We start from the raw sequence: 26,002 nt of genomic DNA, 5'->3' as shown, positions 1-26,002 counted from the left end.
GATTATTAAACAACAAACCCACAGGATCTTAAAGATAACAAAGTATTATGACTTAAGTAAGTACATTTTAGAATGATTAGTTAATCAATATTACATAAATGGTATAACAATCTATAGTCCATTTTAAAAATTCACTCAAAATTACACTTACAGGAGAGAGACTAGCTTCCTAGTCAGGAATGATGCTTTTTCTAACAGAGGCACCACAATCAAGAGGCACCACAAACCTGTATTTATGCATAGTTTTGTTTGGCACACTCCTGAGCAATGCCAATTTTATACATTCCAGCTATCCTTTCCTCAGGATATTAGTAACTCTAATCTAACAAATGTGGGTTATCACCAAAAATTAATAAAAAGGAGAAAGAAAAAACCCTAAGAACCTAAGATGCTCTATGGTTATCTTGGATCTCATTTGCCCCCCCCCCCCCAATAGTCTTTAATATCATCTGTTGCTGTGAAGCCTGATTACATTCACAGTGTTCCTGAGTACTTAAGAATCATGTCTTTTTAATACATCATAGGATCACATTGTTTGGAGAGCAAAAGTATTTTGGGAGCAAATCAATAGCGAGATACATACCCAAGGGAAATCAGGAGTGAAGTAACAGGATCACTTTATAACTATTTGCACTACATCCCAGATTAACTTTCTGAACTCTTCCAATAAAAGTGAAAAAAAAATACAAGTCAGGTTATACAACAAAGCTTTCCTCAAATTTCATGCCTGGGTTAGTATCAAACATATAGATAATAAGATTCTTGGAACAAATGAAAATTCAATTCTATTAACTCAAATTCTATCAACTCAGCTTTTTATAGTTTAAAACAATGTACATATACATGAAGGAAATTTCGTGCATATGCCATTGCCCTCGTCAGCAGAAAAACAAGAATATGTCTTCATTAAAATCCATGTCCAATGTCTCTGTCTGAGGAGAAGTTTTTTAAAATTACAGGAGTGAGAGAAACATTTGGTTTCAGATTTGATCTTCCCCTTGCACAAAGCTCAAGTCCAAGTGGATCAAGGACATCAATATAAAATCAGATACACTGAATCTAATAGAAGAGAAAGTGGGAAAGAGCCTTGAACTCATTGGCAAAGGGGGAAATTTCCTAAACATAGCTCCTGATCTAAGATCAAGAATTGATAAAGGGGATTTCATGAAACTGGAAAGCTTCTGTAAAACAAAGAACATAGTCAATAATACAAATTGGCAACCTACAGATTGGGAAAAAACTTCACTAACCCCACATCTGATAGAAGGCTAATATCCAAAATACATAAAGAACTCAAGAAACGAATTACAAAAAAACCAAACAACCCAATCCAAAAATGGGGTATAGAACTAAACTGAGATTTCACAACTGAGGAATCCCAAATGGCTGAGAAGCATTTAAAGAAAGGTTCAAAGTCCTTAGTGATCTGAGAAAAACAAATAAAAATGACCTGAGATTCTGCCTTACAACAATCAGAATGGTTAAGATCAAAACCTCAGGTAACAACACATTTTGGAGAGGATGTGGAGAAAGAGGAACACCCCTCCATTGCTGGCAGGATTGTAAACTGGTACAAGCACTCTGGAAATCAATCTGCAGATTCCTCAGAAAATTGAAAATAGATCTATCTGAAGATCCAGCTATACCACTCCTGGGAATATACCCAAAAGATGCCCCACCATGCCACAGGAGAACGTGTTCCACTGTGTTCATAGTGGCCTTGTTTGTGATAGCCAGAAGCTGGAAACTGCCCAGATGTCCCACAACAGAAGAATAGATACAGAAAATGTGGTTCATTTACACAATGGAATACTACTCAGCTATTAAGAACAAGGACATCCTGAGTTCTACAGGCAAGTGGATGGAACTAGAAAATATCATCCTGAGTGAAGTAACTCAGACCCAAAAGTACATGCATGGTAGGTACACACTAAGTGGGTGTTAGTCAAGAAAAATAGTAAAGACTACCCAAGATACAGTCCACAGAACTCAAAAAGGTCAACAAGCTGAAGGCCCCAAGTGAGGATGCCTCAGTCCCACTTGGGAAGGAGAAGAAAACAACCACAAGTGAGGAGGGAGGGAGGAAGGGATCTGGGAGGGAAAGTGGGCATGTGGGAGGAGGGAGTGGAGGGGAGAGGGGAACCTGATCTGTTATTGGGTGAGGGAAAAGGACTAAAGCCCTGAGCACCAGCAGAAAGAATAGAAACAGGCAACCTCAGAAGATAGAAGGTTGGGGAGGACCCCCCATTATTACCAGAGACCTGGGAGGTGAGAAACTCTCAGGACTCAAAGGGAGAGATCTTAGATGAAATGCCTGACAGTAGGGAAAGGGGACTTATAGAGCCCACCTCCAGCAGGAAGATAGAATCAAATGAGAGAGAGGGGGGCCATCCCACCTTCACAACTCTGACCCATAATTGTTCCTGTCTGAAAGAATTACAAGGATGGAAATGGACAGGAGCCTGAGGAAAAGAAGGTCCAGCTATAGGGCCAAAGTGGGATCCAGCTCAAGGGGAGGTCTCAAAGTCTGACACTAGTACTGAGGCTATGGAGCACTCACAAAAAGGGACTTAGCATGACTGCCCTCAAGAAGACCCAACAAGCAGCTGAAAACATCAGATGCAGATATTTGCACCCAACCAATAGATAGAAGCTGCTGACCTCTGCTGTTGAATCAGGGAAGGCTGAAAGAAGCTGAGGAGAACGGTGACCCTGTAGGAGGACCAGCAGTCTCAATTAGTCTCAATTCCTGAGATTTCTCAGACACTGGACCACTAACCAGGCAGCATACACCAGCTAATATGATGCCCCCAACACACATACAGTAGAGGACTGCTGGGTCTATGTTCATTCAGAGATGATGCACCTAACCCTCAAAAGAGTGGAAGCCCCAGGGAGTTTAGAGGTCAGGTGGGGTTTAGGGTGGGAGGTGAGGACATTCTTGTGGAGACAGAGGGTGGGGAGGAGATATGGGATGTGGAACAGTCAGCAGGTGGAGAGGGGGGATAAAATCTGGAATGCAATTAATTAATTAATTAAAAAGAACAAATAAAAATAAATAAAATTACAAGAGTGCGAGAAACATTTGGTTTCAGATTTGACCTACGCAGAGCTTAGACGTCATTGCAAGTCTTTGGTCCCCTCCTCTTACATAAAAAATGTAGAACAATAAAAAATGAATTATGTTTCTTGTTTCTAAAAATAATCGTTTTTTAGGTCCCAATGTAAAAACAATATTCCCCCCAGAATTTGAGTTAGTGGGTGCATCCAGAGTTCCAACTATGCCTTGCCTACCTTTAGCAGAAACTTCTGGAAGGAACACTCCAAGGGCAATTGGAGTGAATACTATAGACTGAGTCTGGATCTATGTGAGGATGAGAAAAAAGCTAATGTGACCTGCATCTAGAGCAGGACCATCAAGAATCCTTTCAGATTCTTCTAGTCAATCAAGCCATGGCAAGGAGAAATCTAATCATGAAGTTCTATTTAACTCTAGTTCAGAGAAGGCCCAGAAGGGAATCTACTAATAAGTCATGTAGACTGGGCATTCCCCCCGCCCTTTATTCATATAGTACATCCCAACGGCAGCCTCCCATCCCTCCACTCTACCCAGTACCCTCCATGTCACTTCTCTCTCAGATCCACTGTTCCTCCATTTCCCTTCAGAAAAGGGCAGGCATCCCAGTTGCTGCCTTTACAAATAGATTTCTTACAGTTCTTTGGATGAATGTTTGAGGTCAAGGGTCAATGTAGCTGGCCTGTATCAAGGGCTCTCTTCTTTAGGTGAAGTTGGCTACTGTCTCCTATGTCAGAGAGAAAGAGACAGGAGGAGATACTGGGGAAGGGGACAGGAAGGAAGAGGAGAAGGAGGGAGGAGATAGGTGCAGGAGAGGAGAGAGAGAAAGAGAGAGAGAGAGAGAGAGAGAGAGAGAGAGAGAGAGAGAGAGAGAGAGAGAGAGAGGAGAGAGGAGAGAGGAGAGAGAGAGAGGAGAGAGAGAGAGGAGAGAGGAGAGGAAGAGAGGAGAGGAGTCCAGGAGGAGGGGGAGAGGGGGAGAGGGAGATCAAGAGAGAGAGGGAGAAGGGGAGAAGAGGAAGACAGAAGGGGAGGGGAAGATATAGAAGGGAGAGGAGAGGAGGGGTACAGGGAGAAAAGGAGAGGGAGAGAGAGAAGGAGAGGGAGAAGGAGAGGAAATATATTTTTCTGATGTCAATTCTTTTTGTTTGCTTGTTTGGTTGGTTGATTGGTTTTTTGGGGGGTTGGTTTTTTTGAGACAGGGTTTCTCTGTGTAGCCCTGGCTGTTCTGGAACTCACTCCGTAGACCAGACTGGCCTCAAACTCAGAAATCCGCCTGCCTCTGCCTCCCAGAGTGCTGGGATTGCAGGCATGCGCCACCACTGCCCGGCTCTGATGTCAATTCTTATAAGGTACTGATCTCACCATAAAGGCCTCATTCTCATGACTTCATAGAACCGTATTCACCCCTCCTAGACACTCACTGCCTCCACTAGCATCACATTAGAGATTACAGATTTAACATATGACATTACAGTGTCGATGAAAGAAAAAAAATACACAGCGTCTAAACAAATAGAAAGTAGACATAAATGCTATTATACTAAAAAAAAAAAAATCTTAAGTGAGGTCTGTTTTAACACACCAAATGAAAATATTGTGTCTGTGTGTGTGGGGCGGGGGCAGGGGGAACCTCAAGGAAGCAAACAAACAAACGAACAAAAAACCCCACCAAATCCAAATAAATTGCCTCCATAGGAAGTCTATTTTAAATATAAATATAAAGACCCAGACAAGTTAAAAAGTGAAGCATAACCTGTGAATATATATCATCAGAAAACCAAAGCCTTTTTCACTGTCGGGAGATTAGGTTTTAAAACAAGAAAGAGTATTGAGGATCAATGGCTCTTGCACATTGGTCAGGATCTCCTTCTCTAAGATCCTGTAACCCTTGTAAACCTAACAGCTTGTTAACACATGATGTAGAAACGCATCAGAACAGACAAGTGTATCACAGAAGGTGGAGGAACTTCTCTAGAGGCCTACACAAAATATTGTATGACAGCCAATGGCGTGTCTGAGGCCCGGGCAGGAGAGTGGCTTGGGTTTGCACCCTTATGATTCTTTCGGTGTCTATTTTTAAGATATCTACTACATATTGAAAAGTAGGAAGAGAGAGCATAAAAAGCCTTGAACTGGATAAGAATCCTGCCACACAGCCGGAATCTCAGGGTCTGTGTCTCTCAAGTATGGAGCACAGGACTCTTCAGTGAGTGATTCTGTGAGGATTATGTTAGGTTTGTGCATCAAGTGGTAATGCACATGCCACATGGTGTGTGTGTGTGTGTGTGTGTGTGTGTGTGTGTGTTTATACTCTGGTCAACCTGTAGTACAGGAGTCAGTTCTCCCCTTCTACCATGTCATCCTTGGTATCAATCTCAGGTTGTCAGGAATGGTTTATGTAAGCCACATAAATGCTTCTTAAGTCTTAATAAGCTTTCCATTTTTCTTCAGGTATTGCTCATTTACAACTCAGCTATAGTTTCCAGATGTCATCCACTGAGGTCAGTACAACAGGCAGTCAGAACCCATAATATAAGTCATCTTAGCATCCTGTAATGGCATTTACAATTTATCAATAATGATTTTAAAATTTGTAATACATTAGGTACTTATTTGCATGTGTAAATTTCTCTCTCTCTCTCTCTCTCTCTCTCTCTCTCCTCTCTCTCTCTCATGTGTGTGTGTGGGGTGTGTGTGTGTACGCGCACGCGTGTACTCAGACACATGCACGTGCCCCTCTGCCAGGGTCAGAGGACAGCCTATAGTACAGGATTTAGTTCTTTCCTACCACCAGGTGGGCCTGGAATTAATCTCAGATTGTCAGTCATAGCCTCAGTATCTCTCTCCATCATGCCATCTCTCTGGCCCTGTCTTTACTCTGAGAAGCTCCAAGGTTCAGTGAGACCTCGTTACCTCTGGCTCCTGTTAGGCAGAACTGACAGTAATTGACACGTGCTGCTGATTCTGTAAGTTCATCTGTGTTTCAGTCTCACAAGGCCAAGCTTAGAGCACACGTGAGCAGGAACAAAATGGGGAGGCAGGAGGCAAAGGGTTAAAGAACACGCCTTATTTTCTTGCAGGTGTAAATACTTTTCTGAGATCACTTCTAAAACTGAATTGATTGATGGTTTGGGTGTGGTGGGGACAATATTTGTTGAGACGTGCTATAACTAAATTTGACCAAAGTTAACTCTCCTCAATTAATACTCTTTAAAAAAAAATATAAAAAGGTTACTAAGAGCTCAAACACACATCTCTGAGACAAGGCACAGAACAAGAATGTCCCAGTGAAGAATGACATCATTTCAATGAAACTTTCAAAGCATTTTGACATTTTGAAGCTAAGAGCTCATAAAAGGTCAAAGGATCAAAAATTAAGTCTAAATAAAGGTTGGCTTATGCATTTCAAGGCAGACCAGCTTTATGTAACATGTGCTGTGGCCACTCGAGGCTGCTAGTGGTGTGGTGTTGGTCCTGCCAAAGACACAACCTTTGTCTGTGTTTACTCAGACACGTTCATAAGGTGGTCTCGTCTCCTGCATTCCCAGTTCCCTCTTAATGCCTAATTCTTAACTCCTAATTCAGTCTTTGTACCGTCCTAAAACTTTCCAAAGTACCATCTTATTGCACTATGCCTGCCTTGTATCCTTTTTACTTCTTATTCCTACCTGCCCAATGTAAATGTTTTCAACATTAAAAATACAAAACCATCAAGGGAAACTGACATTTCCAACCAAAAGCAAATTATAAGAGACTAAATTTGTTTTTTTGGCCTGAATAACAAAAAGCACAACACAAAGGAACCTGTGGCATTTGGGACATTGGCATCTGGGGATGAGACACAGTGTTAAAAGCAAGAGCGTGGACCTGGAGGTTCACACATTTGCCTTTTCACAGACCCTGGGGAGGGATTCCTGGTCAGCGAGTCACACGTTTGCACTGTGCCAGTTCTGGAAGAAATGAACCAAGTCGTGGATGAAGGCTGCGGCCAGGCAGGACCCTAAGTTGTGAAGCTTGGGCTGTACGTCCGTAGAGGAAAATCACTGAAGGCGCTAGATAGAACACTGCATGGGAGACTCCTGTGCACAGAAGGAGCGGAGCCCAGTAGGCACTCAGAGCAGTCTTGGTTGTTCAGCTCAATTAAACAACCACTAAAGAAAAGAGCATGAAAACTAAAAGAAAGTGGCTAGCAGTCACACTGCCCGTGAGTAGTGCCAGTCGCTACATGACATCAGAAAACTGTACACCTAGTAGGTGCATGGACTCTTTTCTTATGGCTAGCAATTCATTTTAAGCTGGGCAATGCTCCCTTTCCTTCTGATATATCTTTTTTAAATTAGATATTTTCTTTATTTACATTTCAAATGTTATCTCCTTTCCTCATTTCCCCTCCGAAAACCCCAGATCCCATCCCCCTCCCCCACTCACTAACCCTCCCACTCCTGCTTCCCTGGCCTGGCATTTCCCTACATTGGGGCAATGAGCCTTCACAGGACCAAGGGCCTCTCGGTTTTTATTGGTTATTTTATTTATTTACATTTCAAATCTTGTCCCCCTTCCTGGCCCCCCTCACAACTACTCCCATTCCCATTCCCCCTCCCCTTTGTCTCTATGAGAGTGCTCCTCCGCCCACCTGATCACTCCCACCTCACCGCTCAGAGCAACAACAGGAGTAAAATGTTAATATGTAACTTATGTCCATCTTAGAGAGAACAGAAGCTAAGAGTGTTTAAAGGCAAGGCAATACACGAGATAGAACATAGTGTATAACAGGCAGTGCTGTACATAATATTAAAGGGCTTTATTTCCAGCTGGATAGGCCAATGGTTGGTTATATGTCTATCAAAATCGAATTATGTAATTACACAAATTTGACAGTGAAAAGCAATATATAGATTAGTTATTAGCATTATTAAATATGCTGAAGGAGGCAAGTTTTGTATAAGAATTCCTGCTTCAGATCGCCTGAACTGTGTTCCAGGTGTCAGGACAGACACTGGATACTGAATGAGCTGCCAGGAGTACAAGTGATCTTCCTCTTCCCCATCTTCTCTGCCCTCTCCTCCCCCGCCCACGCCCCCATTTTCTTCCTCTCTCCTGCACTGTATCACATGGACTTAGTGTAGCATTTCAGCGAACATTAGCTCACCCGATCTCTATTTCTGGCTCCTTTTGTAAGCCGCTGCACTTCTGTGAGACAGGAGGATTTGGGCTAATTCACTGTGTTTGCTTCTCTCAGGTTACATAAGGTGTAATCTCGACGTGTTGTCCTCTACTTTTTTTTAAAGTGAACCAGTGATACCTGCTCCTCTGCCCTCTGAAACAGTTTCTAAATATTAGTCATTTTTCCTCTTACAGAATCTTCTGACATATTTTTTTTAAAACTGTGGATCATACCATTTGGGGGAGTGATCAAACTTTTCAAATTGTTTCAAAAAGTGTAATGTAGATGAAGTTCACTTTGAATGTATGTATGTATTTTAGGTTGAAGATAGACTATGTATTTTTCCAGGTATAAAAGTGTTTTACAATTTAATTAAGTTTTATAACTAATGAAAATATAATTCTGGGAGTCTATCATCTATCTATCCATCTATCTATCTTCTATTTATAGATATATTTTTCTGGTCATCTAATATATTCTTTACAATAGTGAAACTTTATAATTTAATTATATGCCTTCCTATAGGCACAATTTTTATAATCCTGGAGGTTTTTCATCATCTATCATACATCTGTATATATTTATCATCTGTCTATCTGTCCATCCATCCACCCTTCTATCTATCTACCTACCTACCTACCTGTCTGTCTATCTATCTATCTATCTATCTATCTATCTATCTATCTATCTATCTATCCGTCCGTCCATCCGCCCATCCGTCCGCCCGTCTGTCCGCCCGTCTGTCTGTCTGTTCTGTTTGTCTATCTCTCTATCTCTCTATCTATCTCTCTATCTATCTCTCTCTCTCTCTATCTATCTATCTATCTATCTATCTATCTATCTATCTATCTATCTATCTGTCTATCCATCCATCTATCCATCTATCATGATTATATCCATCAATTTATATATTTGTAGGTTTCCACATCCCTAGCATCTGCAGATTCACCCAGTCTCAAATGAAACATTTTTTTAAATCATACTATAAAGCACTTTTCTTATAAACCAGTCAGCATGGCAGCACTTTGTACTGCATTTACATTAAAATTGATATTAACAGTAATCTGGAGATGAGTTAAAGTATTCAGTGAGGTTTGCACAGGTTGTATGCCTTCTTACAGAGCAGGGCATGTACACCTACCCAGTGGTCCTGAGAGGTTCCTTACCGTTGTGCACAAGTATCAAGGGATGTCTCCATGTGTGTGCTTAGCAACAGCAGTGATAACCCTGGTTTCCTTTCATCAGGCTCTTCAGCCGCCATGTTCTTCTATTCCTTTTAGTTTTATCTCTTTCAGTTTTATTTTGAACTCTGACTTACATGTAAATAAGATATGAACATAAAAATTGACTTTCAATAAATTCAGTATTACTAATGTTGCTTTTAGAATGAAGACACTGTAATATTGCAAAGGCGTGTCATATATTGAGCTAAATACAGCAACTTGGATATGTGCACAGCACACACAAAGAATACAAGCATGTTGTCATTGCAAGGTAGAGTGCTGAGCATGACTTTTAATAGCAACAATTTGTGGTTTGGGTTCCCTCTTTTGCCACTGGAAATGATTTAATGTTGTGTTTCCATTGCACTTGTGGAAGGAGCTCAGTAGCAAACCTGTTCAAGAAGCAGGGTGAGTTGTTGCTGCACAACTTTACAATAGACACACCATGCAGCTAGTAGTTCTGTAAACATCCTGAATCCTTTAGTATTATAAAGTAAGTTAATCACTTCTTTTATTCAAAGATAGATCTTTCATTCATTTAGCCCCATAGTAGGGATGCCAATGAATATATATGCGAAGAAAAATACTATAATACTATAGACAAGTATAGGAGACAAAACCACTACCCAAATACACTGTATAAGCAAGGAGAAAGTGATTTGTACTTTGTCAGGGGTCCTGAGTAGTTCTAGAAAGTAGAAAGTCTCAAAACCAAACAAAAAACCAAAACCAACACAAGGCAGTTTTGCTGTTTGGGTGGCAGCCTGCGCAGGGGAAGGGCTGCTCTGCGGCAAATTTGCTGAAGTGGCAAATTAAAGGAGTTAGTCTCCATGCATTAAAAGCCGCACAGAAACCTCAGGTAATATTAAACATTTCCAAAGACACTTCTTCACATGATGTGCATTGCATTTTGGATGACAGAATAATTTACTTTTCAAATAGGGATGTTCTGAGAGTGAAAGGAAGATTACTAATTATTCTAGCTAACAAGAGTAAACTTACTATCTTGGGAAATTGTGAATGGGGCATTGAATGTGAAATAAAAGGTTATTTTGTTCTTGTTTTGTTCTGAGATGGGGCCTCATTATGCAGAGCTGCCTTGCCTGGGATTCTCTATGTAAACCACACTGGCTTCAAAGTAAAATGGCAGACCTTTTTCGATTCAGCTATGCTTATAAGCTGGCAAGGTGGCCTGTTATCTAATATGTATGTTTCCATAAATACATTGATGCATATATTTACATATACATTTTTGTATACAAATACAGAAGCTCATATTATCAGAAATACAAAACTTCTGGGTGGACCAGGAACTGAGTCTCCTATTTTAATCACAAAGTGTTTCAAGTCAGTTTCCTGTGCCAAGCACTTCCCACATGGGAATTCTGTAAGAATGCCGCAGAGCTGCACAGGAAGTGTAAGAAAGGAGCACCACATTGGAAAGCTCAGAACTTGCAAAGGGCAGCTGGCATGTTTGTCTACCCTCTTTTTCTCTGTGTGTGCCGGGGATGGGAGTGTGATCAAGATATAGTGTATACATGTATGGAATCTTCAAAGAATAAAAATGATGCTGGACTTGGAGAGATGGCTCAGCGGTTAAGAGCACTGGCTGCTCCCCCAGAGCTCCTGAGTTCAATTCCCAGCAACCACATGGCATAGTGGCTCACAACCATCTGTAGTGGAATCTGATGTCTTCTTCTGGCATACAGGTGTAGATGTAGATAGAGCATTCATATACATAAAACAAAAAAATAAATCTTTGCTGGTTGTGGTGGTGCACGCTGGTAGGATTTGCTGAAGGAGGCAGATGTAGGAGGATCAGAAGTTTGAGGCTAACCTGGACTACATATAGGAATATAGGAGCTAGAGAGATGGCTCAGCAGTTAAGAGCACTGACTGCTTTTCCAGAAATCCTGAGTTCAAATCCCAGCAACTACGTGGTGGCTCACATCTGTAATGGAATCCAATGCCCTCTTCTGGTGTGTCTGAAGACAGTATATTCATATAAATAAAATAAATAATTCTTTCCCCCTGATAGGGGAAGGGGCCACCCACTCATCTCCAAATTTTTAACCGAGAATTGCTCCTGTTTAAAGAAATATGGAGACAAAGTGTGGAACAGAGACTGAAGGAAAGGCCATCCAGAGACTGCCCCACCTGGGGATCCATCCCATACACAGACACCAAACCTGGACACTTTAGTGGATGCCAAGAAGTGCATGCTGACAAGAAGCTGATATAGCTGCCTCCTGAGAGGCCCTGCCAGAGCCTGACCAATACAGATGTGGATGCTTGCAATCAACCATTGGACTGAGCACTGGGTCCCTGATGGAGGAGTTAGAGAAGGGACTGAAGGAGCTGAAGGGGTTTGCAGCCCCATAGGAAGAAAACAGTATCAACCAACCAGATCCCCCAGAGCTCCCAGGGACTAAACCACCAACCAAAGAGTACACACGAGAGACCCATGGCTCCAGCTGCATATGTAGCAGAGGATGGCCTTGTCTGGCATCAATGAGAGGAGAAGCCCTTGGTCCTGTGAAGGCTCCACACTCCAGTGTAGGGGAATGCCAGGGTGGTGAGGTGGGAGTGGGTGGGAGGGTGGGTAGGTGGATGCACCCTCTATGAGGTATACCCTCATAGAAACAGGAGGGAGGATGGGATAAGGAATTTCCAGAGGGGAAACTTGGAAAGGGGATAGCATTTGAAATGTAAATACATAAAATATCCAATAAAAAATAAAGTTATAAAAAATGCAACTTGGGCGTGGCAATGATAGTAAGTGGAAATAGATCTATCTGGTTCTGAAGTGTATACAACTCTGTCTGGGAGAAGACAGACAGAGAAGATGGTGGATGCTTCATTACTTTCTCCACTGTGGACATAAATAAGTGGTTCTGGAAAGGTACATATCTGTAGCTTTCTGAAAGTATTTAGTGTTATTTGATGACCTTTTAATCCAGGTGCCCATGTCCTTTGCTACAAACGCTTATAGCATTCAGAGTCTATACACCCTTGCCCCATAGTTGCCCATCAGTGAAGTGCAGGACAAAGTTTTCAGAAACAAGGAAATTCAAGGTCAAGTTCAGAATTTCCAGTGTGGGCTTATGTTCACCTAGACTTCTGCTCCTGTTTGATTTGTGCATAAAATGAAACCAGATAAATTCCACACAAACTTCTGGGGTAAGAAACATAGGCATTATGTCTGCTTTTTCCACGGCCTAGGAAAGTTTATTGAACCTGAGTCAGGAGAAAGAGTTTATCGTGTTTCCACCGGGTATCTGTCGTCATTTCTACCTCCGATGCTGTGATCAAGTGTTTTGACAAAAGCAATTTACAGAAGAGAATGTTGATTCTGGCTCACTGCTGAAACTCCCTTCACAGCAGCTGTCAGTATTACCCAACCACAGACACATCAGTGTTGGGCAGGCTTTGTCATGGTCACTGTTGGACCTGAGCGGGCCTCTGAGTAGAGGAAGGGAAGAATTGGGGAAGGGAAGAGAAACACAGACTTTTACTGGGGATACAGCGCATGAGCACGAGGACAGGTGACATGAGGCGACAGTGGAAATGTGTCACCTCTTGGCAGCTAGTGAAGATGCTTTCCTCAGTTGCTGGGCCCCTCAGGCTGGCCATGGAGGTGCCTGATGGTCCTACTGTTACCAGGTCTCTCGGACTGGCCACGGGGTTGCCTGATTGCATAGAGTCACCCTCACCTACACACACTGGCCTTCATTTCCTTTTCTGTGTCTGTTACTGGAGAAGGAAAACAGCTCAAATCTCCATTCAGTGTCACGTTCTGTACGTTGGGACTGAAGGGCTCCTCTGAGTTCTGACAGGGACCTTAAGAGAGTGTCTTTGTGTGGTACATGCCTTTAATCCCAGCACTTGGGAGGCAGAGGCAGGCAGATTTCTGAGTTCAAGGCCAGCCTGGACTACAGAATGAGTTCCAGGACAGCCAGGGCTATATAGAGAAACCCTGTCTCTAAAAAACCAACAAACCAACAAACCAACAAAAAAGAGAGAGTGTCTTTGTGACTAATAGAATTCATACGAAGGAATTACAGAGTAGGATATGAATGTGTTAGGGCAGAGAACCTCTTTTCAGGCACAAACTGGAATCCATCTATTTCAGATCTCTGCGTGGGCAGAGCTTGTCCTGGTCTTAACTCATGCTTTTCCTTGCACGATCGACCAGAAGTATTCAGAAAGACGTGAATACTCGGTAGAGGTCATCAAAGGAGCTGTCTGAGTCACTGATAGTTACCAAGAGTGACCAGTCCCTCTGATTCTAGCAGGGCTCCGGGGTAGAGTGTTATGTCACACAAACCTTCAGCTATGGGATCGAGACCTTGCACAGTGCTTCCTAGACTCAGCAACTTTAGAGACGTTTGTTGTTATTTATTTTACTTCTGCTTTTAGTATGGGTTAGGGGAGTTCATTCTTCTAGAAGCACCTAATGTTGATATTAGTAAGCCTGGATTGCAAAAGGGGTTAAGCAAATGGATGCTTTGTAAAAATCCTTTGATCCTCTCTGTAACTGTCAGATTTAAGCTTCCATCTTCATTGCTTTGAAAATGGGAATACTGACTTTGAGAACTACAGTAAGGATCAAGTGAGTCTGTAGAACTAATGGTGAGAGGTTTACAGGGCTGGAAGAGGTGGTTCAGTGGTTAGAGCACTTGCTGCTCTTCCTGAGGACCAGAGTTCATTTGCCAAGAACCAATTTGTGTAGGTCACAATAACCTGTAACTTCAAATCCAGGGTATTTGATGCCATCTTTTGGGCTTCTGTTGGTACTGACATACACATGGTATACACTCACATGGACACAGAAATACATGTAAATGAAATCTTTTTAAATGGTTGTGAAATTGGTAAAGCTATGTAAAGGGTGGAGGTTACTATTCAGAGCACTATAAACTCAGTCTCACATTATATGACCAGTCTTATCTGAATGCTTCTGCTCTAAAATCTTTAGGCATAGCATTTAAACTAATCATCATAATTACTCTATAGGGTATATACTATTATCATTCCTGTTTTTAGATGCAACCTTAATTCATACACAGGTTAAATAATGCAAAATTAATTCAAATGCAAAATTACTAATAAGGAAGGTTTAGCTGTCTTTAAGACTTTAATACATTTCCATGGTAACAAACAGCATTAAAAAGTAAATTCATCCAGTGGGTAGAAAGCCCAGCTTTCCACACAGTTTTGAAGAGCTAATAATAACCATAAAGAGCCCCCTTTCTGCACAATTGATCCAGCCAAAGCTTGGCCACTTGCTGGTTTAACAAGATCACTTTCATGTGTTTTACTTCCACTTTTATATCTAGGTTAGAGGAGCTCTCTCATTCTCTCCAAAGTACCCGTGGGCGTGGGTGAACTCTGTTAGGGATATTCCTGGATACAAGAGGTGGTAAGCAAACAAATTAAATCCTTTGATCTTTTGTAAAGAAAATGCCTCTGTAATTGTTAGCACTTAAAAGAAAATCAGTTCCTTTCTAAGGTGAGGGATCACATGTCAGAATAAACACTGTTGATTTCCCCAGTTAATACCTCGATATATATGTATAGATTTTAAAAAAAGACAATAAAAGGATCCTATTGCCCAGCACTAGTTTTATTATAATTATGTAGCTTCTATAATTAAAAGGTTAGATGGGCAAATATTTTGTATATTTCATTTTGACCTAGATTTCAAACAATTAAATATCAGACACATCAATAATTAGCTTTTTAAAATTAGGAAGTCTGAAGAGTTCTCATGATTTTCATTGTCTATAGATATGTGGTCCTAAAATGGGAAGAACACATGGCCACATTGACTCACTATTGCAATTATTATAGATCCTAAGATCTAGTGGCTGCCACAGACTTCCTGCTTTAGGCTTTGTGTTAAGCACTTCACTTGTGTACTTGATTTACTCTCTACAAGTCTACACCTTCTGTATGATAGCAATTATTGCTTTCTTTTCTTCTTCTCTATGTTATATACTCTCCCCTTGCCACAGCAACAGGTGCTTTAGCAAATCACACATCATCCTGTGACATCAGTTGTAGTTCTTGGCTAGATTCTGGCCAAGGGAATGTGAATGGAAGGGGCACATGTCACTTCTGAATCAAACCTTTAAAGGAAGAGAAAACACATCCTCCCTTCTCTTATTCTTTCCTAACTAGAATATAGGCTTCATAGTTCCTGAAAGAGAAGCTAGGTTTTAAGAGATTAGAGCAAACCAAAAATAGCCCAAGGCTACAGAATCCTGCTACCACCTTATCAGCCTTCAATGTTCCCACCAGAGAGAAGCCTACCTCTATTTCAGTTAGTGGCTTCTGTTTCTTTTCTTTTTTCTTTCCTTTTCTTTTTTTACATGCACATGCATGCACACACACATCTATATGCATACTTAATTTAATACACGAGTTGTTGTAGGGGATTGTTTGTTTATTTGCTCATTATTCAAGTTTGCCTTTGGGAGCACATAGGGAATCTGGTTGAAATGAACTTGGATGTGGCTAGATCTGTGTAGAAAGAAGAGTAAGGCTGATGGCAGAAGCCTGGAATGGGGACTAATGAACTGAAGAAGTGTATGTGACTCCGGATGTCCAAAGTCTGCACGACAGACAAGATCATCAAATGGGATGGGTCTGTGATGAAGATAAAGTAGATAAAATGTGTTTTCATAGCGTATGTCACCTCAGGTTAATGTTGGGCACTATCAGGCATGCTGGAATCTCACTTTTGGTACTGCTAATTCTGAGTCCCACTGGACAGCAGTGGTGTTGAGAGACACATGATGATCTTTAAAGTTGGGTTTCAGTGACCTTCTGTCCTAGTTTGTTTTCTGTTGCTGCAATAAACTGCAACACCAAAAGCAACTTAGGGAAGGAATAGGTTGATTTCATCTGACAACATACAATCCATCACAAAGAAAAGTCACAGCAAGGACTAAAAGCAGGAACCTGCAGGCTAGAACTGATGCAGACACCATGGAGAAATGCTGTTGCTGGCTTGCTTCCTATTTTGCTTTCTTATACTGCAGAACCACCAGTCCAGGTTTAGCAGCACCCACAGTGGGCTGTGCCTTCCCACACCAACAACTGATCAAGAAAATGCCCTCACAGACTTGCCCACAGGCCAATTTGATGCAGGCATTTTTTTCTCAATCGAGGTTCCCTCTTCCCAGATGACTCTAGCTCATGTTAAGCTGACATGAAAGTAGACAGAGGAGTCCTCTCCACAGTGTTCTTCAGTTTTAAGTCTTTCTGGCTTCCTGGGAGGCACCAAGAGCAATGTTGAACACCGCTGGGTTCTACCTGTTTCCCTTGACCTTTTCTATAGGATTCTTGACTGCAAAGGGCAGATCAACTTTGAGACTAAGAAGTTACCAGGCCTAAAGTTAGAAGGCTCTGACAGTGTTTCAGCATGACCCCCTACTTCCCACAGCAGTTGACCTAAATTCCATTTCAGAGCAGAGGTGTTTCCTCTTGCCACGGGCTTCTTCACAACTCTGCACTTCATTTTCTTCAAGTGTGAACTTCGTCTTGAGCTGAGTTAGTACTGAGGTCATCCACAGGAATAGCCAGGCTGGCATCATTTGTCCTTCTTAGTAATACTATAAAGGAGGTCATTGCCATATATTTTCTTCAATACTTCTCTATTCTTCCCTTCCATAGTTATTTAGATAATGGGGAATTCTATGCATTCATGTCTTTGTGTAAGAAACCATGAGAAAGGAAATGTCTCATTAGGAGAGGTGACTTGCATTTGCTTAGTCTGCTAATAAGGCATAAAGAGAATTGCATCTTTAAGAAAGTGGAGTTGTCCTGGGGATAACCATAGGAAGATTCATATGGCCCCCACATTTCTGCCATCCGTAGTTGTCTCCCCACTGAATGAACATTTAATTCATCACTTCACAACTGTTTCTCTAGGAAAAAGAATGACAGTGACGTCCACTCTCAAAGACTGCAATGCAGTTTAGAATAGGATGCAAATCATTAAATTGGTAGCACCCTGTGCTTGGAGGGGAGCTTAGGGCAAGGCCCCCTGCCCAAGGTGGGTGAGATTCATTGAATTAAATATAAGCCTTGCTCAGAAGGAGTCCATCATCCAAGGCAGAAAATAGACACATGCATAAATAATTCCAACTCAAGACACATACTGATATGTGCTTTAAAAGAGGTAGAAAGGAAATGCTAGTAGAACAGCAGAGCGAAGGGCACAACCCTTGGCTTCTGAGTGAGATCTCTTATAAAATGTGAGAACCTGTCAGCTTCTTGCTGCCAGTCAGTGTCATGGTGAATGCTAATTCAACTCTACACAGTCTGGAATCACTTGGAAAGGTGACCTAAATGAGGAATTGTCTACATCAGTCTGGTCTGTAGGCACAGCTGTGAAGAATTTTCTTAATTGAGTTATTTGAGGTGGAAAGATCCACCCTGCCTATGGATTCCATTTCTTGGGCTGGGTCCTGGGTCCTGGATAGAAAGGAGAAAGTAAGCAGAAAACAGGCATTCTTTTCTTCCTGTTTAAAATAAAAAAGATGAGGCTTTATTTGTGTGTGTTCATGTGTGTATGTGTCTAAGTACATTAACACATGCATGCACAAAATCTAGATCTCTTGGAGCAGAAGATATAGGCATTTGTGATTTGTCCGTCCTGGGCGCTGAGATCCAAGATTTGCTCTACATGATTGAATATCACAAAAACTGCTGAGCCATTTCTCTAGATTCTTCTCTACCCTTTGACCATGGAGGCATTGTAACCAATTGTGTACAACTCCCAACACTGGGACTTCTTCAAAATAATGGACTGTAACCTATAACTATGAGCTAATATGAATTCCTTTTTACCTAATACTTGGCAAAAACCTGCTAGTCCTGAAGGCAGGAGTCTAAAGCAGGAGTATCTCCAACCATGTCTAACCAATGTCAACAGGGCATAGAGTAGAACAAAAAGAGTTCTGGAAAGGATCGCAATGTAATGGAGACCAAAGTTTTTTCTATGCTTGGTAATTAATAAGCATAAACTATTTAGAAATATTACAGTCAAATAAATTCAGAAAATACTGGGACAAAAAGGAATTAAGCATGTATTTTCATGTTTTCCCTTAAACCCTGATATTCTCAAAAGTTTTGCTAAGTCCACAGGGAATTTCCAAAATAAGATGGGAACATGAAGTGCTCCCTAAAGACTTCTAACTGCTTTTCTCAGTAAGCATTTTATGAGTCTAGTGTTTTATGATAGACAGATATTTAAGGAAATGCTGATCTAAGAACTTTTATCTGATTATTCAGTAACCTTTTAGTTTAGAACTGTTTTTAACCAAAAATTTCATATTGGTTTTGAATAGTTATAACAGAAATCCACAAAATATTTATAACTGAGTATACATAGTAATTACAAAAAAGTTTCTAACTCAAAGGAAAAGAGGTAAAATAATTGAACATTAATAATAGAAATTTATAATAGAATGTGTGTTATGTTCTCATTTTTAAATTTCCAAATAAAATTTAAGAATATGTCTTTATTTAGAAATAGAGAACACAAAGACAAATTCTGCCACCTACCTCACCAGCCGCCCAGTGTCCATGCCCCTGCCTGAATTCCAACAGACTTCAGCTGCTCAGCTGCAGGTCACACCAATCAGAAGAATAAGAAAGTGACTCATCTGCCATTCCCTAGATTAGGTTCCAAAAGACACCTTCCACAGCCTCCCCCTCTCCCCTTACCCCCTGCCCCTTGGTGTAGACCCCTTGCTCCCAATTCTGGCAGATTCCATATGCTCAGGTGCAGGTCACAGTATTCATAAAGATATAGACACCCCCACCCCTTGCTTGCACAAAGGCCAAGCTAGTTGCCAGAAGTCAAGCCCCCACCCTGGCCAGAGACTCCCTAGTGGATCAGAGGTCAAGTAGGCAGTCAGAAAATCCAGCCCACAAAGACAAGAGGAATCAGAAACCAAGGAACTAAACACCCATCCAACAAAGACAAACTCAGAAATTGGCACCTAGACATATAATCATCTGAAACCCAGATGGCTAAATACCAGTGTAAGAACCCAATCAACAACAGTCAGGGCAATATGGTACCACTAGAGTCCAGGGATTCTATGACTACAAAATCTGAATATTTCAATGTAGTAGAAGCACAAGAAAGTGACCTTAAAACCAACTTTATGCTTGGCCATTCCTTCAGTCTCTGCTTCATCCCCAATCCCTGCATTTCTTGTAGATGGGATTAATTTTGGGTTGAAAGTTTGCGGATGGGTTGGTGTCCCTTTCACTCCATCAGGGTTACTGCCTGGCAGCCTCGCCAAGCTCCATATCCCCAATGCTGTGAGTTACAGATGAGGACACTCCCTTTGATTCTGGGGAGCTTCCTCTATCTCAGGTTGCTAACTCTTCTTGCAGATGTCACCTACTTCCTCCACATCATAGGTTGTAGATTTCCATTCATTCTCAGGGCCATATGGCCATGCTCCCTGTCCCTCCCCATTGTAGGTACCGAGAGCTGCGAGGCTTGTGATGTCATACAAGTGACAATTAAGACAATGTATAGGTTTGTTGCCAAGGCAACAGCCACCATATACCCAGAATTCCATGGCCCACCTTTACCTGTAATTATGTCATCACCCGTATATAACCGGGCAGCGTTTCTCCCCCATCTTCTTTTCATTTCTCTCTTTCTCTTCTTCCTTCCCGCCTGCTACCCCTTCCCCATCTTAAATAAAGTCCCATGTGAAACTGTTTGGCTTGGTGTATCTCATTGTGGCCCACGTCTCCACCGCATCCCTGCGGCCTGGGCGGTGGGCAGACAGGACCTTTTGCGCAGAAACCAACACCCATACCCTAGCCTGACCCTCCATTTCCTTCCTAATCTCCTCTCCCACTCAGATCCCTCCCTCCATCTGCCCTCTTTGGATCTGTGGAGTATAGCATGGGCATCCTATATTTTATGGCCAACTCATAAATGAATTCCTCTTATAAGTGAATATATACTCTGCATGTTCTTTTGGGACTGAGTTACTTCACTCAGGATGATCCCAACATGAGATCCACCCCATGTTCAAGCACCAATCTTTTACACTGTTAATGATACTCTGTTATGCCTACAGACTGGAGTCTAGCACTGCCCTTCACTGCTAGGCCCCACCTACCAACTAACTCAGAGACATGCACCCACAGACAAACAGTGGGTGGTGCTTGGGGACTCTAAGAGAAGAATAGGAGGAAAAAATTGCAGCCCCGAAGGGTGTAGGAACCCCACAGGAAGACCAACAGAATCAACTAACCTGGACACTTGGAGCTCTCGGAGACAGAACAATCAACCAAAGAACATACATGGGTCAGACTTAGGCCTCCCAGAACATATGTAACAGATATGCAGCTTGGTCTTCATGTAGGTCCTGAACAATTGGAGCAGGGGCTATCCCAAAAGCTGTTGCCTGCATGTGGGCCATGTTTTTCTATCTGGGCTACCTTATCTGGTCTCAGTAGGAGAGGAAGCACCTAGCCTCACAGAGACTTGAAGTGCCAGGGTGGGGGAATATCCAGGAGGGCCCCACCTGCTCAGAGGAGGAGAGGGAAGATGGGGGAAGGAATATGAAAGGGGGTGACTGGGAAGGAGCAGTGAAAAGGATATAAAATGAATAAGTAAAACGAATTTAACTTAAAAAGCCCAAGTTTATGAAGGAGATAGAGGTCCTTAAAGAAAAAAAAATGAAAGAGTACTTTAAAGAAATCAAGGAAAAGAAACAAAAATTAGAGGAAATCAATAAGTTCCTTAAAGAATGCCAAGAAAACCAAGAAAAAACAAAGAGTTGAAGGAAGCTGTTCAAGACCTGAAAATTGAAATAGCAGCAATAAAGAAAACACAACTTGAAGGAATTCTGGAGATGGGAAATTTAAGTGAGCAAACAGGAACTATATATGTAAGCATCACCAACAAAATACAAGAGATGGAAGAGGGAATCTCAGAGTTGCAGATATAATAGAAGAAATAGATTCATCAGTCAAAGAAAGTGTTACTTATAAAAATTCCTTAACACTAAGCTTCTAGGAAATTTGAGACAGTATGAAAAGATTAAGTCTAAAAATAATAGGAATAGAAGAAGAATAATTTTAGCTCAGGAGCCCAGAAAAATATATTTAACAAAATCATAAAGGAAAATTTTCCTAACAAAAAGGAGGACATACCTTTAAAGGTACAAGAAACTTGCAGAACAAAATAGATTGGACCAGAAAGAAAGTTCCCCCAATAATAATCAAACACTATATATATGGAACAAAGAAAGAATATTGAAATCTGCAATGGAAAAAATGCCAAGTAAAATATAAAGATCAACTTATTATAATTGCACTTGATTTCTTATCAGAGATCTAAAAGCCAGAGAGCCTAGACAGATGTCTTGCAGTCTAAGAGACCGTAGATGTACTATACTCAGCAAAGCTTTGAATAAACATAGATGGAAAAACCAAGATATCTCATGACAAAGTCAAATTTAAACAATATTCATCTTCAAATTCAGTCCCACAGAAAATACTAGAAGGAAAACTTCAACCCAAGGACATTAACTATACTCATTAAATACAGGCAATAAATGGCCTCATACCAAGAAAACACACACACACACACACACACACACACACACATACCATCACCACCACCACCACCACCACTAACAACTGTAACAAAATAACATTAGAATTAGCAATCATTACTCATTAATACTTCTCAATATCAAAGACTCAATTTCCCACTTTACAAGGAAACACAGGTTAACAGAAGGGAAACAAAAAGTGGAACCATTCTTCTGATGCATCCAAGAAACACACCTCAATATCAAAGATAGAGATTACCTCAGAGAAAAGGGTTGGAAAAAGGTTTTCAAGCTAATAGACCTAAGAAGCAAGCTGATGTACCTATTCTAATATCTAACAAAACAGACTTCAGACCAAAATTAATTAAAAGTGACTGAGAAGGACATTTTATACTCATCAAAGTAAAAAACCACCAAGATGATATCTCATTTCTTAATAGTTATGCCCCAAACACAAGGGCACCAATATCTTAAAAAGAAGCATTACTAAAGCTTAACTCACATATTGAATGTCACACATTAATACATAACTTCAATATTCTATACTCACCAATATGTAACTTATCCATATGAAAACTAAACAGAGAAATAAAGCATGTACTTTCCTCTAAGCACCTCACATAAAAACTCAAAAAATGACCACACACTTGGACACAAAACAAGTCCCAACAGATACAAGAAAATTGAAATAAACTCTGCAGCATTCTCAGCTTTGAGTAGGCCTTTCCCAGCCCTGAAAATGCTGAGAAATTTCCCAGCATTGAGCAGGCTAAGCAGACCTTCAACATTCACCATAACAGGTTTTATGAACCTGAACAGAGACATCTGTCTTGGCTGCAGTTTCAAATTTCCATGGTAACTTTGAAGTTTTGGTTGCAGGCACCTTGCTGCTACAACTTACATCAACTGAAGAAGGGGACAGGTTTTGTGTGTTTTTTTCTTTATAAATACAAAGCTTATTATTAAACTTGGAACCTTGATCAGAACTTTGTCTGGGCTTCATTCTTCTCTTGTCTCCACTACCTTATTTCCAGCTTCCCTTTCAGGTAAACCCAGTTTGCCTGTAGCTGCTGGACAGCTTACAAAACTACTTGTACCCTATCAAACCATGGATATGACTTAAAGCTGGATTTAAACAACAACAGAAACAACAAAAAGCTTACAACCTTATAGAAATTGAACAACTCTCTACTAAATGGGCCAAGGAAGAAATAAGAAAGAAATTAAAAACTTCCTAGGATTCAATGAAAATGAATGCACAACACAACCAAACTTATGGGACAGAATGAAATTAGTGTCAAGAAGAAACGTCATAGCACTGAGTGCCTTCACAGAGAAACTAGTGAGATCACATACCAGTGACTTAAGAGCACATTTGACAGTTCTAGAACAAAAAGCCAAAGGGAGTAGAAGGCAGAAAATAATAAAACTCAGGCCTGAAATCATAAAATAGAAACAAAGAATCAATAAAACAAAGAGTTGGTTCTTTGAGAAAATCAACAAGAGAGGCAAACCCTTTTCCAAACTAACTAAAAGACAGAGATAGAATACCCAAATTAACCAAATGGGAAATGAAAATGGGGATCTAATGACAGACATGAAGGAAATCCAAAGAATCATTAGGTCATACTTCAAATACTGCTACTGTTCAAAAATTGGAAAATCTAAAATAATTGGACAAGTTTCTTGACAGATACCACTTACTAAAGTTAAATCAAGATCATATAAACAATTTAAATAAACCTATAACTTCCAAGGAATTACAAGTTGTTCTTAAAAGTCTCTCAATCAAAAAAAGCCCAGGGTTGGATGGTTTTAGTACAGAATTTTACCACACCTTCAAAGAACATACCAATAGTCCTCAAATTATTCCACAAAATAGAAACTGAAGGAACACTCTCAAAGTCATTTTATGAGGCCACAGTCATGCTGATAACTAAATCATACAAAGATTCAGCAAAGAAAGATAATTACAGACCAATTTCCATAATGAACATTGATGCAAATATACTCAATAAAATACTCACAAACTAAATCCAACATATGACAAGATTATCCATCATAATCAAGAAGGTTTCATCCCAGAGAGGCAGGGATGGTTCAACATATGAAAATCTGTCAGTGTTATCCACCATATAAACAAACTAGAAAAAAAAAAAAAAAACCTCTGCATGATCATCTCATTAGATGCTGCAAAAGCCTTTGAATTCAACACCTCTTCATGATAAAATTCTTGGAGAGATCAGAGATACAATAGACTTTGTTGGATTCCATAGCTGCCTGCAGCTATTACGAAGTGGGTTTCTGGAACAGAAACTGAGGGATGGATAGGGAAGGGGCGAAAAGAAAAATGGCCAAGACAATATTCACTGATCAAAGCCGGAAACTTTAATGGCGCCAGACCTTTTAACAGTTTGGGCAAACCCTTCCCCCCAGACTCTGGGTTGAGTTTTGGTGGAAGTTGTCTAGCTTCTCTTGGAGGTCCTCATCTTGACTGCTCCAGCAGCTGGGTGGGTCACCTGCTTAATTCAGGAATTCCTAGACCTGGAGGAACAATGAACTTAACCTTTACTTTGAGCACTCCACCCTAGGTGGAGCAGGATCCTGGCTATCTGGGAGAAGTTAACCTTGACCATAGTCAAGTACACTCTTAGCACTCCACCCAAGGATAAAAATTCCTGCTTTAACCTACTTCCCTATTATGTCCAAATGGCAGATTCCTGCCCGAAGCCAGGGATTGTCCTTGACCACAGTCAAACTCAAACCAAGTGCATGACTGCCCCAATATGGCATGCCAAACAAAATAAAAGCAATTTAAAGCAAGCCTATAGCCAACATCAAATTTAATGGAGAGAAATTTAAAGCTTACCTACGGACACTTGATTTTTGAGAAAGGAGCCAAAATAGAGATCATCTTTAACATGTGGTGCTGGTCTAATTGTACGTCTGCATGTAGAAGAACGCAAATAGATCTATATTTATCACCATGCACAAAATTCAAGTCCAAGTGGATCAAAGACCTCAAAGTAAAACCAGATATACTAATTCTTATAGAACAGAAAGTGGGAAATAGCCTTGACCTCATTGGTATAGGAGACAACTTCCTGAACAGAACAGCAATGGCTCAGACACTAAGATCAACAATTAATCAATGGGACCTCATAAAACTCAAAAGCTTCTGTAAGGCAAGGAACACCATCAATAGGACAAAACAACAGACCACAGATTAAGAAATGCAAATCAAAATGGCTCTGAAATTCCATCTTATACCTGTCAGAATTGGTAAGATCAAACCTCAAGTGACAGCTCATGCTGGCAAGGATGTAGAGCAAGGGGAACATACCTCCACTGCTGGTGGGAGTACAAACTTAATTCACCACTCTGGGAATCAATTTGGCATTTTCTCAGAGAATCTGGAATAGATCTACCTCCAGACCCAACTATGTCACTCATGGACATGGTCCTGAAAAATGCTCCATCCTACCACAAAGATACTTGCTCTACTATGTTCATAGCAGCTTTATTTGTAATAGCTGGAAACAACTCAGATATCCCTCAACTGAAGAATGGAAGAAGAAAATTAGGTACATTCATACAATGGAGTCTCACTCACAATGACATCATGAAATTTTTAGGCAAATGGATAGAGGTAGAAAAAAATAATCCTGAGTGAGATACCCCAGTCCCAGAAAGATAAACGTGGTATGTACTTCCTTGTAAGTGGATATGACCTATAAAGTAAGACAATCGTACTACAATCTAGAGACACAAAGAGGATAAGTAACAAGGAGGGCATCACCGGGGACACAAGAATCCCTTCACCAGGGACACAAGGATCCCAGGGGAAGTGGAAATGGAATAGATTTTGCAGGTGGAAAGGGAACAGCTGGAGTTGGGAACAGGAGAGATAAGATGAAGAGGGGAAGAAAGG

This window comes from Apodemus sylvaticus, chromosome 9, assembly GCF_947179515.1.
Source record: "Apodemus sylvaticus chromosome 9, mApoSyl1.1, whole genome shotgun sequence".
Taxonomy (NCBI): Eukaryota; Metazoa; Chordata; class Mammalia; order Rodentia; family Muridae; genus Apodemus; species Apodemus sylvaticus.
The sequence above is the reverse complement of the archived record's forward strand: the minus strand, read 5'-3'. Positions refer to the sequence as shown.